Genomic DNA, 18,262 nt, shown 5'->3' with positions numbered 1-18,262 from the left:
GTGGTTTGGCTTCCATTTTAAACAGTAGGAGGGCAGTGCTGATGGTTTTGGTTAAATGTGATTCACCTTCCACGGAATAGTTTTGTGTAATTTCCCCCAAGTATTTGGGACAACAACAATTCTTATAAAGAAAAACACTTAATTGCCTGGCTTACAGTTTCAGGGGTGTAGTTCATTATCATCATGGCAGGACATGGAGGCATGAAGGCAGATATGGTACTGAAGAAGGAACTGAGATGGAGGATCTACATCTTGATCTTGTGGGCAACAGGAAGTAGTCTGTTTCACTGGAGTAGCTTGAGCATAGGAGATTTCAAAGCCTAGCCCCAAGTGATACATTTCCTCCAACATGACCATACCTACTCCAACAAGGCCACACTTCTTAATAGTACCAATTCCTTTGGGGGGGATTTTCTTTCAAACCACAATTTCACTCTCTGGTCCCCAAAAGCTTATAGCCATATCATAGTGTAAAAATGTATTCAATCCAACTTCAAAAGTCCTCACAGTCTATAACACTCTCAAACTTACTTAAAAGTCTAAAGTTCAAAGACCTCTTGCAATCCCTTAACTGTAATCCCTATAAAATCAAAGTAAAAAAGCAGATCACATACTTCCAACATATATGGCACAGAATATAAATTATTGATCGAAAATTTCGTGAAGGAGAAAAATGTGGCATAGAATATAAACCACTATTCTAAAACTTAGAGATGGAATATAGTGAGAAAAACCTGGAACAAAGCCATGACATAAACCTGCTGGGAAAACTCCAAACTCTGCAAAACTTCATGTCTCATGTCAAGATGCTTTACAGATCTCCAAATTCTTTCAGCTTTGTTTACTAAAGCACACTTCTTTCCTTTGCCTGGTTCCACTCTCTGCTGGCAGCTTTCCTAGGCAGGTATCCCATGGTTTTGGCATTTCCAATATCTTGTGGTCTCCAAGGCAATTGGGGCTCCAACTCCACAGCTTCACACAATGACCTCTCTAAGCCTCCATTCAGAGATTCAAAGATACATCCCTGGCCTCAGTGGCTTTCCTTAGTCTCAGAGGCAAATGCCCTAACCCATTTCTTCTATCCTTAACTCTAAAGCCAAAACCTCATGACTGAAGATGCCAAACTCTGCTGCTTGCTGGGCCTGGAACATAGTCCCCATATTCAATTAAATCTTTACCAGCTTTCTGTTTTTAATTGTCACATTCACTTACTAAGCTTTGCTGTCCGTGAACCTGCTCAGCAGGCCTTAAACTCAGAGAACTGCCAGCTTCTGCTTTCCAAGTGCTTGGATTCAAGGCATGCACCACCACACCAGGCTCTAAACTTTTCTCTAATTCCTTTTCACAAGGTGGAAACTTATCTGAGTGGTATCTTGCCCTGAATTCGACACTCCCTTTAGTCCATTTCTCACTCTGTTTGTCTCCTGAACATGACACTTAGTTCCATTCTACTTCCTGGTATTCCTTTTCTCCTCAGATTAATCCTTTTCATTATAAATCTTTATAAGAATGAACACACAACAGCCTATACTTAGACTGTTTTGAGAATTCTCTACCAAAGGAATTAATCCAAATCTTTTCACTTTAGCCTCATGTAGACTCTTCAGAAAAAGGGCAAAAGGAAGCCAGTTTCTTCAACAAAATATCATAGGAAAGATCTCTAGGCAACATACTAAGATTCTTCCTCTCTGAAACCACTGGAGCCAACTGCCTCACAGTTTGAATCATTCTCAGTACTGTCTTCCATGTTCCTACTAGTATGGTCCATTAAGCAGTGCTTAAATCAATCCACGGCTTTCCTAACTCAAAGTACCAAAGTCCAAATTCCTCCAAGCAAAAACATGGTCAGGCCTATCACAGCAATACCCCAGTCTCTGGCACCAACTTCAATTTTAGGTAAGGTTTCTATTGATGTGAAGAGACAGCATGACCATGGCAACTCTTATAAAGGAAAACATTTAATTGGGTAACTTACAGTTCCAGAGATATAGTCTATTATCATATGGTGGGATGTGGCAGCATGAAGGCAAACATGATGCCAGATGAGGAGCTGAGAGTGGAGAAGGAGCTATATCTTGATCCTGAAGGCATCAGGAAGTGATACGTTTCACTGGGTATAGCATGAGCATAGAAGACCTCAAAGCCCACCACACAAGGACTTACTTCTTCCAGCAAGGCCACGCATTCTCCAATAAGGACACACCTCCTTATACATCCAACAAACAGTGTTCAGCAAATATGATTATATCAGACCATAAATGAATGCTAATGTCAATGTTAATGAAAGCTAATGAAATAAAATAAGTCTGAAATCTAAATGTCTCCTTCTTCTTTGAAGCTAGTTCTATGACCTTTGACATCAATTCACCTCAGGCATCTATTATTTGATCCCCCTGTAGCTTAGTGTACAGAATTGTATTGCACATTTATATTAAATGCTATGGATACATTTTTTATCTTTTTTTATTTTGTTACTTTTCTTAGGTTAGGGAACAAGCTTGCTTCACATGTAAGTCCCTTCTCCCTCTCCCTCCCCTCACTCCATCCTTCCTCCCCCATGCCCAACATACCGCCCACCCCATCCACCCACCACTCCCCAGGCAGGGGAGGGGCATCAAAGAGGGCTCTGAAGTCCACCAAATCCTCCTGTGCTGGTCCTGGGCCCTTCCCCATGTGCCCAGGGCCAGAGCATATCCCTTCACATGGGATGAGCTCTCAAAGTCCCTTCTTACACCAGGGAAAAATGGTAATCCACTTCCAGAGGCTCCCTGGAGTACAGAGGCCTCCTTATTGGCAAGCATGTTCAGGGGGCTAGATCAGTCTTGTACTGGCCTCCCAGATAGCATCTGGGGTCGATGTGCTCGCCCTTGTTCAGGCCAACTGTTTCTGTGGGTTTCTCCAACCTGGTACAGACCCCTTCGATCTTTATTTCTCCCTCTCTTCAACTAAATTCCAGATTTCAGCTCAGTGTGTTTCTGTAGATGTCTGTTTCTGCTTCCATCAGCCACTGAATGAGGGCTCTAGGATGGCATAAAGAGTAGTCATCAATCTCATTTTAGGGGAAGGGCTTTTAGGTTATCCTCTCCTCCATTGCCTGGATTGTCAGATCCTGTCATCCTTGTAGGTCTCTGGAGATCTCCCTAGTTCCAGATCTCTTCTTGGACCTATAGTGGCTCCCTCTAATATGGTATCTCTCATCCTGCTCTCTCTCCTCTATTCTTCCCCCTACTCAATATCTCTGCTCCTCCATTTCCTCTCCTCTACACCTCTTCTCATGCTCTTACTGTGGCAGCAACCTCTCCCCTACCCTCATTGTCACAATTAGCTCAGAAGTTCATGCCACTTCCCATTCCTGGGGTCTATTTATCCCTTAGAGTCCTTCATGTTTGCTACTTTCTTTGGTAAAACTGGTAAAACTTTGCTCTATGTCTAAAATTCATATATGAGTGAGTACATAACATGTTTGTCTTTTTGTGACTGGGTTACCTCACTTAGGTTTCTTCTAGTTCTATCCATTTGCCTACGAATTTCAAGATCCATTGCTTGTTTTCTGCTGAGTAGTACTCCATTGTATAAATGTACCACATTTTCTCAATCCATTCTTCAGTTGAGGGGCATCTAGGTTGTTTCCAGGTTCTGGCTATTACAAACAATGCTGCTATGAACATGGTTGAACATATGTCCTTGTTGTATGAACATGCACTATTTGGGTATATACCCAAGAGAGGAATGGCTGGATATTAAGGTAGACTGATTTCCATATTTCTGAGCAACCACCATACTGATTTCCAGAGTGGCCTTACAAGTTCGCACTCCCACCAGCAATGGAAGAGTGTTCCTTTTTCTCTGCATCCTCTCCAGCATAGATTGTCATTGGTATTTTTGATTTTAACCATTCTGACAGGTGTGAGGTGGTATCTCAGAGTTGTTTTGAGTTGCATTTCTCTTATGGCCAATGATTTTGAGCACTTTCTTAAGTGTCTTTCAGCCATTTCAGATTCCTCTGTTGAAAATTCTCTGTTTAGATCTGCACCCCACTTTTTAATTTCATTGTTTGGTGTTTTGGTGGCTAGCTTCTTGAGCTCCTTGTATATTTTGGAAATCAGCCCTCTGTCAGATGTGGGGTCAGTGAAGATCTTTTCCCATTCTGTGGGCGGTCGTTTTGTCTTACTGACTGTGTCCTTTGCTTTACAGAAGCTTCTCAGTTTCAGGAGGTCCCATTTATTAATTGCAGGCCTCAGTGTCTGCGCTACTGGCATAATGTTCAGGAAGTGATCTCCTGTGCCGATTTGTTCAAGGGTAATTCCCACTTTCTCTTCTAGAAGATTCAGTGTGGCTGGATTTATGTTGAGATCTTTGATCCATTTGCACTTAAGTTTTGTGCATGGTGACAGGTATGGATCTATCTGTAATCTTCTGTATGTCCGAATCCAATTGTGCCAGCACCATTTGTTGAAGATGCTATCTTTTTTTCCATTGTATAGATTTAGAACCTTTGTCAAAAATAAGGTGTTCGTAGGTGTGTGGGTTAATACATGGGTCTTCAATTCGATTCTATTGGTCTGTCTGTTTATTTTTTGTGCCAATACCAAGCTGTTTTCAGAACTATGGCTCTATAGTAGTGCTTGAGGTCAGGAATGGTGATGCCTCCAGATGATCCCTTATTGTAAAGAATTGTTTTGGCTATCTGGGTTTTTTATTTTTCCATATAAAGTTGAGTATTATTCTTTCAATGTCTGTGAAAAATTGTGTTGGGATTTTGATGGGGATTGTGTTGAATCTGTAGATTGCTTTTGGTAGGATTGCCATTTTTACTATGTTAATTCTACCTATCCAAGAGCATGGGAGATCTTTCCATTTTCTGGTATATTCTTTAATTTCTTTCTTTAAAGTCTCAAAGTTCTTATTGTACAGGTCTTTCACTTTTTTGGTTAGGGTTACCCCAAGATAGTTTATGTTGCTTGTGGATATTATGAAAGATGATGTTTCCATGATTTCTTTCTCTTTGGGTTTATCATCTGTATACAGTAGGGCTTCAGATTTTTTTGAGTTAATTTTGTATCCTGCTACATTGCTGAAGGTGTTTATCAGCTGTAGGAGTGCCCTGGTAGAGTTTTTTGGGTCACTAATATAGACTATCCTGTCATCTGCAAAGAGTGAAAGTTTGACTTCTTCCTTTCCAATTTGTATCACTTTGATCCCTTTTCCTTGTCTTATTGCTCTAGCTAGAACTTCAAGTACAATATTGAAGAGGTATGGAGAGAGTGGACAGCCTTGTCTTGTTCCTGATTTTAGAGGAAACACTTTGAGTTTCTCTCCATTTAGTTTGATGTTGGCTATTGGTTTGGTGTATATTGTGTTTATCATGTTTAGATATGTTCCTGTTTTTCCTGTTCTCTCCAAGACCTTTATCAAAAAGGGATGTTGGATTTTGTCAAAGGCTTTTTAAGCATCTAGTGAGATGATCATGTGGTTTTTCTTTTTCAGTTTGTATATATGGTGGATTACATTGATGGATTTTCGTATGTTGAACCATCCTTGCATCCCTGAGATGAAGCCTACTTGATCATGGTGGATGATTTTCTGATATGTTCTTGGATTTGATTAGCCAATATTTTATTGAGTATTTTAGCATCGATGTTCATGAGGGATATCGGTGTGTAGTTCTCTTTCTTAGTCTTATCTTTGTGTGGCTTGGGTATCAAAGGGATTGTAGCCTCGTAGAAAGAGTTTGGCAATATCCCATCTGCTTCTATTGTGCAGAACACTTTGAGGAGTACTGGTATCAGCTCCTGTTTGAATTTCTGGTAGAATTCTGCAGTGAAGCCATCTGGCCCTGGGGTTTTTTTGGTAGGGAGGCTTTTGATGACTGCTTCTATTTCATTAAGGGTTATGGGTCGATTTAAACTGTTTATCTGATCTTGGTTTAATTTTGGTAAGTGATATTTATCCAGAAAACTGTCCATTTTCTTTAGATTTTCAAATTTTCAAAACTGTGGAGTACAGGTTTTCAAAGTATGACCTGAAGATTCTCTGGATTTCCTCAGTGTCTGTCGAGTCTATCTCGACCAGCAAGAAATACACGACCATGACTCTTCTTCAAGCAGTTTATTCAGAAACCATGTACATCAGCTTCTCCTTCTACTTCTACCTCAACTTCTCCTCAGCTTCTCTCTCTGCTTCTTCTATCTCTCCCAGCCCCCTGGCAAGCCCTTAAAAGCAAGCTCATTACCCACTTAGCTCATGCCACCTGGTGATCCCGGATAGATCACAGCTGGAGGAGGCACACCAGATCCACTAGGCGCTTCCAAATAAGGCTTATATACAGCTAAGCTCCTTCTCCCTGGCATCCAGCCAGGGGCCATCTTGGGGCTGTGGCTCCCCACAGTTCCCCCTTTTTTGTTTAAAAATAACACAACAGGCAAGGGTAGAGGTCTGATCCCTAAAAATCAAGGGACTTTGTAATGACCCCTTTCCCAGTTATCAGCCGAGCTGGTGCCACACCTGTCCAGTATCTTTTCTCAGAGATGGGAGTATGATACTAACCCATATGCAATCAGACATGCCCTTCATGAAGCCTCAGAATGCTGACTTCAAGTGCAGTACTTTGTCTCGAAGCCTGAGTGGGATGACTGCTTAGCCCTTTAGTACTGTTAGCCAAGCCTGAGGTGACTGCCCTGCCTCCAGGGCTTCGAAGGCTTGTGCAATCATGGCATTACTTCTCCTCTATGTGACCCTCATTCTGCAGATACACCATAAGGCTATGAAACTAAGTGGGGCAAGCATTCCTCCCAGGGCACCCATTCTCGCCCACTCTTTCAGATGATTCATGGCTTGAGTGATCCACGCAGACAGCCCCTCCACAACCGAGATGTCGACCCTGGTGGAATTCACGTGCACTATGGAGAGTCTCAGCTCCTGCATCAGCTTGTCAAAATCCCCAGACCAGTTGCCTAGAAGATACTATGAAGGTTGTTTAGACATGTTTGCTGCTAAGGAATAATTCTGATAGGAAACAGCTGTTACACACAAACCAGGCATTCTCCATTCACATCCCAACCGTGCCAATTGCCATAAAGTATCCAATTGTTCCTGTACTAGATCAATGTGTTGATTCAAAACCATAGTGACCTTTCAATTGAGCATTAAGGGTAGATTGGATATCCAACACAATCTCCATATGCTAAGTGCAGCAATTTCAACTCCTTACTAGTTAACAGAATGTCATCCATATAGTGGACACATCTCACAGCCGGGTATTTCTCTCTAATAGGAGCAATAGCATGACACACAAGAAGCTGACACATAGTGGGGCTATTGGCCATACCCTGGGGTAAAACCACCCACTCATATAATGGTATGGAGAATAGAAGTTAAAGTAAAAGCAAACCTAACACTATGCTGCACACACTACAAATTAGGTTCTTCATGATTGGGTAGGGCTGACAGCACAGGCCCCATGACTTGGATCTGTTTATTTCCTCCAGCTGTTCTAACACCTCCTGCCCCTTTTCTACAGCCTTGCAGCATCTTTGATCCTCTAGAAAGCTGCGAACCATTTTCCAAATAGGCCGCGTCCCTGGCTTCAGCGTTCCCTGTGGCCAGGCAAAATCTAGATCTTTTCCAAGCTTGTCCCAGCAACTGTTGGTTAAATTACTGGAATCAGCAAACCAGGGGGCTACCACATCAACCTCTTTGATAAATCTCTCGAAAGTACTTTTCTTTAATTTCAATCCCTTAGACCTTAACAACTCTTGAAGAGCAATGAAAATTGGTTGCGATGTTGTAGTTCCCATACTTTCACTTTTGCTTACCTCTGCTTTGTCCCTTCCCGGAACTTTATTGCTCCACACCGAAGACCTTATCTCTCCTCACCAGAGACCTTATTGCCTCTTTACCGAGGTCCTTAACTTGGTCCCAACTTACCTGGGACTTACCAGCCGACTGCCCTGACTGCAGGAAGTTCTGAGCTGTTCACCTGCGGAGGTTCCCCGTACAGGCCACCACTTGTTGCGTCTATCTCGACCAGCAAGAAGAACACGACCACAACTCTTCTTCAAGCAGTTTATTCAGGAACCTTGTACATCAGCTTCTCCTTCTACTTCTACCTCAGCTTCTCCTCAGCTTCTCTCTCTCTGCTTCTTCTATCTCTCCCAGCCCCCTGGCAAGCCCTTAAAAGCAAGCTCATTACCCACTTAGCTCATGCCACCTGGTGATCCCGGATAGGTCACAGCAGGAGGAGGCACACCAGATCCACTAAGCGCTTCCAAATAAGGCTTGTTTACAGCTAAGCTCCGTCTCCCTGGCATCCAGCCAGGCGCCATCTTGGGGCTGTGGCTCCCCACAAGTGTCTGTTGTTATATCCCCCTTTTCACTTCTGATTTTGTTAATTAGCATGCTTCTTCTCTGCCTTTTGGTTAGTTTGGCTAGAGGTTTGTCTATCTTGTTGATCTTCTCAAAGAACCAAGTTTTTGTTTCATTGATTTTATGTAATGTTTTCCTAGTTTCTACTTTATTGATTTCAGCTCTCAGGTTGATTATTTCCTGGCATCTACTCCTCCTTGGTGAGTTTGCTTCTTTTTGCTCTAATACTTTCAGTTGTTCTGTCAATTCTCTAATGTGACTTGTCTCCAGTTTCTTCATGTAGGCACTTAGTGCTATGAACTTTCCTCTTAGCACTGCTTTCAGAGTGTCCCATAAGTTTGGTATGTTGTGTCTATATTCTCATTCAATTCTAGGAAGTCTTTAATTTCTTCCTCAACCTAGGAATGGTGCAATTGGGTGTTATTCATTTTCCAAGAGTATGTAGGTTTTCTGCCATTCATATTGCTGTTGAATTCTAGCTTTAATGCATGATGATATGATAAGATACAGGGGGTTATTTCAATTCTTTTGTAACTATGGAGGTTTGCTTTGTTGCCTACTATGTGGTCAATTTTAGAGAAGGTGCCATGTGGCACTGAGAAGAAGGTATATTCTTTTGAGCTTGGATGGAATGCTCTATAGATATCCGTTAACCCAGGTGGGTCATAACTTCTTTCAGATCCTTTGTTTCTTTCTTAAGTTTCTGTCTGGTGGTCCTGTCTAGTGGCACAAGGGGGTGTTGAAGTCTCTTACTATAAGTGTGTGTGGTTTTATGTGTGGTTTGAGCTTTAGTAATGTTTCTTTTACAAATGTGGTTGCCTTCGTATTTGGGGCATAGATATTCAGGATTGAGACTTCATCTTGATGGACTTTTCCTGTGATGAGTATGAAATTCCCTTCTTCATCTCTTTTGATTGATTTTAGTTTAAAGTCTAATTTGTTAGATATTAGGATTGCTACACCAGCTTGTTTCTTGAGCCCATTTGACTGGAAAATCTTTTCCCATCCTTTTACTCTGAGGTATCTCCTGTCTTTGAAGTTGAGGTGTGTTTCTTGTAAACAACAGAAGGATGGATTCTGTCTTCATATTCATTCTGTTAGCCTATATCTTTTTATGGGTAAGTTAAGATCATTGACATTTAGGGATATTAATGTCCATTGTTTGTTGGTTCTTTTTTGTTTTGGATTTATTGTTGTTGGTGTCATTGTGTGTGGATTTTGCCCTCCTGCTTCTTTTTTGTGTTTGGTAAAATTAGATTATCTATTGCCTGTGTTTTTGTGAGTGTAGTTATGTTTGTTTGGTTGGAGTTTTCCTTCCAAAACCTTCTGTATTGCTGGATTTGTAGATATGTATTATTTAAATCTGTTTTTGACATGGAATATGGTGTTTTCTCCATCCATAGTGATTGAAAGTTCTGCTGGGTACAATAATCTGGGTTGACATCCATTCTCCCTTAGTGCTTGTATGGTATCTATCCAAGACCTTCTGGCTTTCAGAGTTTCCATTGAGAAATCCGGTGTGATTCTGATTGGTTTTCCTTTGTATGTTACTTTTTCCTTTGCTGCTCTTAATATTTTCTCTTTATTCTGTAGATTTGGTGTTTTGATTATTATGTGTTGGGGGGACTTCTTTTTGTGGTTCAGTCTGTTTGGTGTCCTGTAAGCTTCTTGTACTTTCATAGGCATATCCTTCTGTAGGTTGGGGAAGTTTTCTTCTATGATTTTGTTGAATATGTTTCTGTACCTTTGAGCATTGTTTCTTCACCTTCTTCTATACCTATTATTCTTAGGTTTGGTCTTTTCATGGTGTCCCATGATACATTTGTTTTTAAGAGGATCACTTGTGTATCCAACAAAGGCCAAGTCCTATTATTAAGGACATGTGGAGAAGGAAATAAGAAAGACTAAGAAATTACTGGTTTTGTTGTTAGTGTTGGGATGTAGAAAATGAGAGTTCTAGAATATGTAAGGTTCTGGTTCCAATATCTTGAAGAAAAAAAAAGAAAAAAAAGCTAAAATAGTATTGATGTATCTTATTTCAGCCATACAATCTCTAGAAAAGATATAAAAAATATTCGATATATACTGTAAGAGCTGGAGCTATTATCAGGAGGACTGGGTGACATAGTATTTTTTGAACAAAACAGAGTGTGAGGTACAAACTCTGATGACATGGATAGAGGAGGAACATGGGAGCCCTTGAGGGTGAAGAGAATATAAGAAATAGATAAGACATACTTTATTCATGCCTTCATTCTGGACAAAAGTCACGATATAGACTACTAGGCAGACTTATTTGATGTAGAAAGACTGAGACAACTGTAGGCATTATGATTTCCTGAGCAGAATGTCCTAGGCTATAGTAAAAAGCTTGCTAAACATAAAAGAGCGAGCCAAAATGCCATTAGCAAGCAGTGTTTTTCCACTGTTTCTTTTCCAGCCTCCTGCCTTGACTTTCTTGTGATGCTGAAATGTAGGTAAATAAATCCTTTCCTAGGAAAGCTTTATCAGAGCAGTAGAGAGGATTCTAGAACACTGTAGCTCCTGATTAGGGAAGCATGACAAAATGATCTTTGAACACATTGTTTTTATTTCATAAGGTCAACAATGTTAGTTTGGTTGGCTGAACAGTAGAGTAATTCCCTGATATCCTTCCCTATCAGTCAGTATAAAGTAAGTATTCATGTGACAGTGTGTCCTGACTTTTCACTGGATGTTCTACATCCAGATGCAATTGCCTTCAAACAATAAACATCTTCTCTATCACTTTCCCAAATACTGCTTTATAGCATTTGAGCCAGTTCATCAATTCTCAGATTGTGTATCTTGATGCTAACAGCTAATACATTCAGAGACTCACCATATTTAAAATCACAGTAACAATGTCTACCAATAATCCTGTCTAAACAATAACACATTTTTTGTGTCAGATGAATAAAGGTTGAAGTTTTACAGACTTTAAATTGCTGCAAATAGACATGGTTTTTACATCTGCTCAGTGCTTTAAACTGATTTAGACCTCTTCTATCAACATTACTCTTTCAACTATATGACTTTTCTTTTAAAAGGGTATACAATTTCATATATTCAAAAATGAACACTTCAAAGTAATCATGTTTTTAAAAGTAATAATTTTACTTCCTCTGGAAAAATTAAAATTTGCATCTTATTCATTACCTTCACATCCCAAGGCACTAACCAGTCTAAATAACAAACAATTTAGAGGCATATTTGACATTATCTATTCTTGATGATATTTTATGTTCTCTATATTCTATATGTGATGTTATTTGAATCACTTATTTATAAGCAATTGAGTTGTTACTTGTTATGAGAGAAGCAACACATTGATAATCTGCAAGTCTGTGAAGGGCAGTTTATATTTGATTTTAGAATTCCTGTTTTTTAGAGGATTTATTCTCACAATTATACTTTTTCTCAGTAAACTTAAACTTCATATGCATTTCTTTAGTAAGCAGGCAGGAGATGATGATAAGAATTCTGGGTATGGGCAGAACAGAGTCTGAAAGTATAAACAATATTTCATCACGGTAAAGACAGTTTTTAGATTCACTAGTCATTGAGAGTTGACTAAGCAAACATGCTTCTGTCCTCTCCATTTCTCGTCATCTGCAGAGTCTCATAGCAAACGCACACATTAGAAATGAATTCAGTAAAAACTAAAGAGAATGCATCATATTACTATGCATAAGTTCACAATTTTGTTAGGAAATTGGGTGGTAGACCCTATATTGATAAGCTAATAGAATTTTATTGTGTTTTGTCATTTATTCTTATATATAAACATATTTGTGCGTATATAGGTATATGGATGAAGTAGAGGACACAATTGGCAGGAAAGAGTTGAAATCAAAGAATGAATTTTAAAATTAAAGGAAAATTAGAATTTTCAGTATCAAAAAGTGTGTCTAAGAGTGACAGATAATAAATACTCTTAAGCAATGTTTCAAAAACAGAAACCAATCTGAGAGTTGAACACAAAGAGTGTAGCAGAAAACTCACTCTTCTGATTTGATTGAAAGTAGGATATGCAGTAGCTATCACCTTGCTGAGATCATTTATTAACTATTAATGATTTCATATGCATTTTAATCAAGAAGAAAACATATAACTATAACATAGTTATCTTTTTCTCCAGACACTGAGCTTATTTAATTAAGCAGTGTTTATGGTCTCACATATCACATTTGCTTTTTCATCCTGATGCTGTATTTCAGTAAACATATATTTAATTTACCATCTCATCTATTTTTAAACTAGGCATATGCAGATCATTAGGTTTTCTATAATGGCATATTCCTCTAAAATTTTAACTTACAGTTAAGAGTTTCGCTTACTTTTCTTTGAAGATATGGTTGTTGATAAAAGACAAAAATATTATGAAACAATTTTTGGTGACCTAGTTGAGATATCCCATTTCTTAAAGTAATTGCATTTTTTCTTTTTGCAAATTTACATTTTTTACTGTGTGGTGTTTCCAAATACCTTTCCACACATGTTTGACTTCCAAACTGCATGTCTCCTATTAAAAGTACATAAGTAGTTAATCATGTTCTAAAAATTATAAAAACTCATTAATTAAAAGTATGTAATATTTCAAGAACATTATTGTAATAAAAGAAACTGATATAGCATATGCATTTATAGACTTTGATAAATATCTTTAATTGTATGAAGAATTGTTCTTTAGAAAACCTAAGTAGAAACAGAACCATGGAATTAGAAAAGTTAAAATTAATTTGAATATTAAAGATATAGCATGAGAATCTTTGAACTATATAACAATCTCGGAGGGAAAGTTAAAAAAAAAAAAAACCCAACCTTGTATAAAATAGTTATTCGTATTTTTAAAGAACAAGAAAGCAAAGTGTCAGGGAAATTTTTTGTATCTATTTCCCCATGTGCAGTTGTACATCTATCCATCTTTGTTCTACATTTTAAAAGAAAGCTGAGATCTTATCAACACATCATCAGGTATCTGTGTCTCCCCAAAATAAGATTCAAACTGTGTCCCATTTCTCTCTTCACAATCATAGCCATCTATGTTAAGCTTGCCTCCCCAACAATCAAGCAAATTTGAGCAGTATCAGAGTGTCAAAAATCAGAGCTTTAGTGAAGTATGGGTATCAGAGAGTTAGATTGGAGCACAGGACTGAGAGGAAGAAAACCAAGAGCAGAGTTGGAGAGTGAAAAGCAGTAGTATGCTGGAAAAACAAGCCAGAACTGGCCGAACCATGAAACTATATCACCAAATCACTATAAAAGGAGGAATAGGGTGAAGAAGTGAGCCTCAGACAAAAATGGTACTGTAGTGTTATGTAGACCTCCTGTGAGAAGCAGACACAAATAAATACCCAAGACAGGATCTTTGGAGGATTTTCAGATTCAGAGTTACCCAGCAAAGATGGAGGTGCTTAGCGATATAAAGACAAGACAGAACACTAAAGCAGCATCATTCAAAATAATAAGAGTGCAATGTGTTCCAGGTGTGCAAAATTAATTCTTCAGTTACATTGCATCACAATTAAGAAGAATTTTAAAATCTCTATAACTAATCATACAATTGTAAAATGGATGATATATTAAATAAGGCTCTTGAATAGAAAGGAAAGATTATCTACAATATATTGACTATTATACATTCAAAAGAACACTTAGCAGCCAGGAGTGTTGCAGGGCATGAGAAATGTCATCTTTAAAGTATTGAGAGACAATTGTCAATAACACAGATCAAAGAACACTTCCTCAGTTTTTCTTCCCTTCTTCCTTTGTGCTTTCAGATAAATCCCATGGAACTTAATCTTGCAATCTTTGATTATAGAAAGAAGGAAGGCAGAATGAATGCAAGAAAAATATATCCATGCATCTGTGTCATTTTTGAATACACTTGGTGTTTGTGAGTGAAAGCAAATTAAACCTGGGTATGGTCATAATCCCAACATTTGAGGATTGAGACAAGAAGATCAGAAATTCAAGATCACCCTCAGCAACACAGTAAATTCAAGTGTGAACTACATGTGGATCGTGTTTAAAAAATAATTTAAAAGTGAAACAAACAAACAAACAAACAAACAAAAAAACCCAAGCAGATATGGACTGTGATGTCAATATGACAGAAACAAAGGACAGTTTAAAATAAACTTCCTAAGAAAACACCAACAATAGAAATTTTTCATGGAATAGATAACACAAGAAGGCAATAGTCTCAGAATTACCACCTAGCTGGTAATAATCTTATAAGGTTACAAAACAAAAATAGCAATTGCGTTTATGACCACACTTTGTGAATAGTCTTCTTCAACACCAATTGTTTTTCTTCCCTGGGGATTGTAATGGAGAGTCAGCCACAAAATCATTTCTTAGCATTGTGGACTCTGAGTCTCATTTTTATTACACATGGCAAAACACCTATCATGAAAAAATATAGTAATTAATCTCTTCCTAATGTTTTTAAACAAGCTATACAGAATTAAGAGACAGTTATTGTTGGCCTAGCAACTAAAGATGATGTAAGGGACTGCTCTGCCCCCAAAACAGAAAACTGAAACAAACTTCCCCCAAAATGCTAATATTTACTGGTGCAAACAAAGAATAACAACTTAACAGAACAGAAATTTGGGCGTCTGGTTAGGAACACTTGACAATCCACTGCAGACCAAATATGACAAGGTCTAAGAGATGAAAATTCCAGGGGGTCCACACTTTGAGAGAACACACATTTTGCAAGTTTTGCTTCCTGGGTTCTATTAGGCTGAATATGAGAAAAATTTCCTGGTTCTCTGGCATGGTGAGGGAAGAAATATGCCTGCAAATTCTATTATTAAGGAATGTGTATACAGACTTCTTCAACCAAAGTCTAACTCTACTGAAAATTTTTATGTCAACTTGGCACAAGCTAGAGTTACCTGAGATGAGGGAAACTAAATAAAATACCTCAAAAAGATCTAAGAGTTGGAGGAGTAGAGGGAAGGGAAACCATAGTGATGATATGTGAGAAAATAATCTATTTTCAGTAAAAGTACATTTAAAAAATCTATGGTGGGGCTGTAGGCAAGCCTCTATGGTATTTCTTAGTTAGTTAGAAATCAATGGGGAAGAGCTCATCCATTGTGGGTAGTGCCATTCCTGGGATGATGAACCTAGGTTCTATAAAGGCAGACTGAGATAGCCATGAAGAGCAATCTAGAAAGCACCACTCCTACATGGCCTCTGCATCAGCTCCTGCCACCAGGTTCTTGTGCTGCTTCAGTTCCTTTTCTGACTTCCTTCAGTGGTTAACAGTGATGTCAAGATTAAGACAAATAAATCCCTTCCTTATTAAATTTTTTTATCTTGCTGTTTTATCACAGCAATGATAACCCTTACTAAGACATTAGTTAGGCTCTTGGTATTTATCAAGAACCAGCTGAACTTGGAGCCAGAAAATATAAGCCATAGCTCTCTGTAGTTTTGCACATGAAGGTAGGCAAACAACCAAATCTATGCCGCTCTCCCCTCTGTCCAACCCCAGAGCAGGGAAACAATGAGAAACTCATGAAGATCACAGTTTAAAAATACATGCTTATGAAAGACTGAGACCTGAATGCAGGGTTAGTTATTCATTCCCTCAGTGCCTGATAACTCATTACTGAAGACAAGAGTGTGGTGATGCTTTTCATCCAATTAGTGATTTGTGCCTAGGAATAAAAATGATAACAACACACTAAAAAACCAAAAGTACAGTGTGAATAGACAGGGCAGGCACAAGAGCCATGCTTACCTCAAACAAGTGTCAGAATCATCAGATGAGTAATAGGCTAAGGGTCTAATAGAAAATCATGTGTAGCATAATTAGTGGATAGATGAGCCTGTGTTCAGACAACTTCGTTTGTCAATATGTGAGTTCTTTCCAACTTAATTTGTAGACTCAGTGAAGTGGCAATCATAAGACCAGCAAGTTAGCTTGTGAATATTGACAGAATAGTTACCCAGTTGAATAGCAAATAAGCCAGAATATGATACAATTATTGAAGAACAATAGACTTACTTCAAAGCTACAGTAGCAATGACTGTATGGCTCAATAGAACATAATCAGTTCAGTATAAAACTTACTTAAATGTAGTGGCTGGCCTTTGGTAAAGAAGCAATGGTAACTCAATGGGGGGAAAAGAAAATTTTTAAACAAGGTGCTGGGAAAATGGAATATCCACATGCAAGTAAATAAATCAAGGTCCCTGCATGTTAGCCCACATTGAAAACCTATTTCTTTGTAAAATAATGCATATAGATGCATGTATCAGTCTTCTTTGAAACTGCTGAAATACCAAAACACTCCAAATCCCCTTAGCTTAATGTATGATCAGGTATATATTGGTTCTACCCAATGATGAAATATTATTGAATGTTATAGCATAACTGAGCTCTTATGGCATTAATATGCATACAGAACACAAATGTGTACATTTTTAAGTTAAATGAGATGAACCAAAAGACTATGGACTGTATAATTGCAGAAATATGACATTCAGAAAATTATAATCATAATATAAAACAATCATTGCTACTTTGGAGGAGGACAAGTTGATGAAAATGCAAAATACGGGGCATGTTTAAAGCAATGAGGTACTCTGCATGATACCACAGTACAACTCCTGGGCTCATAGCAGATACAGTGACAGGCCTTAGTGGAAATAAATAACAGGAATAAATGAATTTTGAGTCATGGTGGTATGCCAATGCATGCTTAGCTTGGTGCCAACAGCTGAAATGTTTGAGTGGATTCAGGGTCTCCTAAGTGGTAATGGGCTATACATTTGTAGGGATAGGACCTATGTAGGAACTCCCCCACTACAGTATATTAAAAACAAAAGAAACAAAGGAATGTATGAGTCTGAAGGTATTTTTTGTATGCTGCTTTCATTCCCTTGGGTACACACACACACACACACTTCCACATATCACACACATACACATTTACACACATACACACATATACATACATATGCACACATCATATATATACATACACATATACACACATAGGTACACACATACAAACACATACATGCATTCACATATATACATATACATCATACACACATACACAGGAGACTCGGTTGGCTCATATATGCCCATCTTTAGTTTCATAAGAAGGAAACTCTGTACTGTCATCTCTATGGCTGCACAAACATACATTTCCATACAAGAGTTTATTTTATTCACAAGTCCACTCTCATTTATGTTTTGCTTTTTGGAAGGCAGCTGTTCAAACTGGGGAAAACATTATCCCATTGTTTTTATTACCATCTCTAACAGTGGTGAGCATTTTATAAAGCAGATACACACAGGCAAACACTACATGTTTTTGTTGCATGAGGAATCTAAAAACTTTCAAAGTATATAGAATAAAAATAGTAATTACTAGAGGTTGGGGGAAGAGTTAAGGTAGATGAGGAGTAGGGAAAATGAGAGGGATAAGTACAATTTCTAAGCACAGGTAGAAGGCAGAAAATATGGTCACATTCCACAGCATCTGGAATGAAGGTAATTTACTATCCATGGTGAATATCTGTTACATATCTTCTGAAGATCAAGATGGCAGGAGCTTAAAGAAACAATGAGGAGAAAAATGCTCTAATCAATCTTTGAAATATAGTACTGACCCCTCCTAATATGTACATTTAATATATGATAATCATAAATTTAAATACTAATAAAAATGACAAAACCAGTGAGGTTGGAGTGCTACACTAAATATAAAAGAAATAATTGAATGACAATACGAGAAAATGAAAATACCAGAAGTAGCTGCTTTATTATACCAAAATTTCAAGCATCATTATCTGATACCTCTTAAAATATGACCACTCCAGTTTCCACATTAGCCATGATTGCTGC

Source organism: Cricetulus griseus, chromosome 2 (genome assembly GCF_003668045.3).
Source record: "Cricetulus griseus strain 17A/GY chromosome 2, alternate assembly CriGri-PICRH-1.0, whole genome shotgun sequence".
NCBI lineage: Eukaryota > Metazoa > Chordata > Mammalia > Rodentia > Cricetidae > Cricetulus > Cricetulus griseus.
This window is presented reverse-complemented; position numbering follows the sequence as displayed.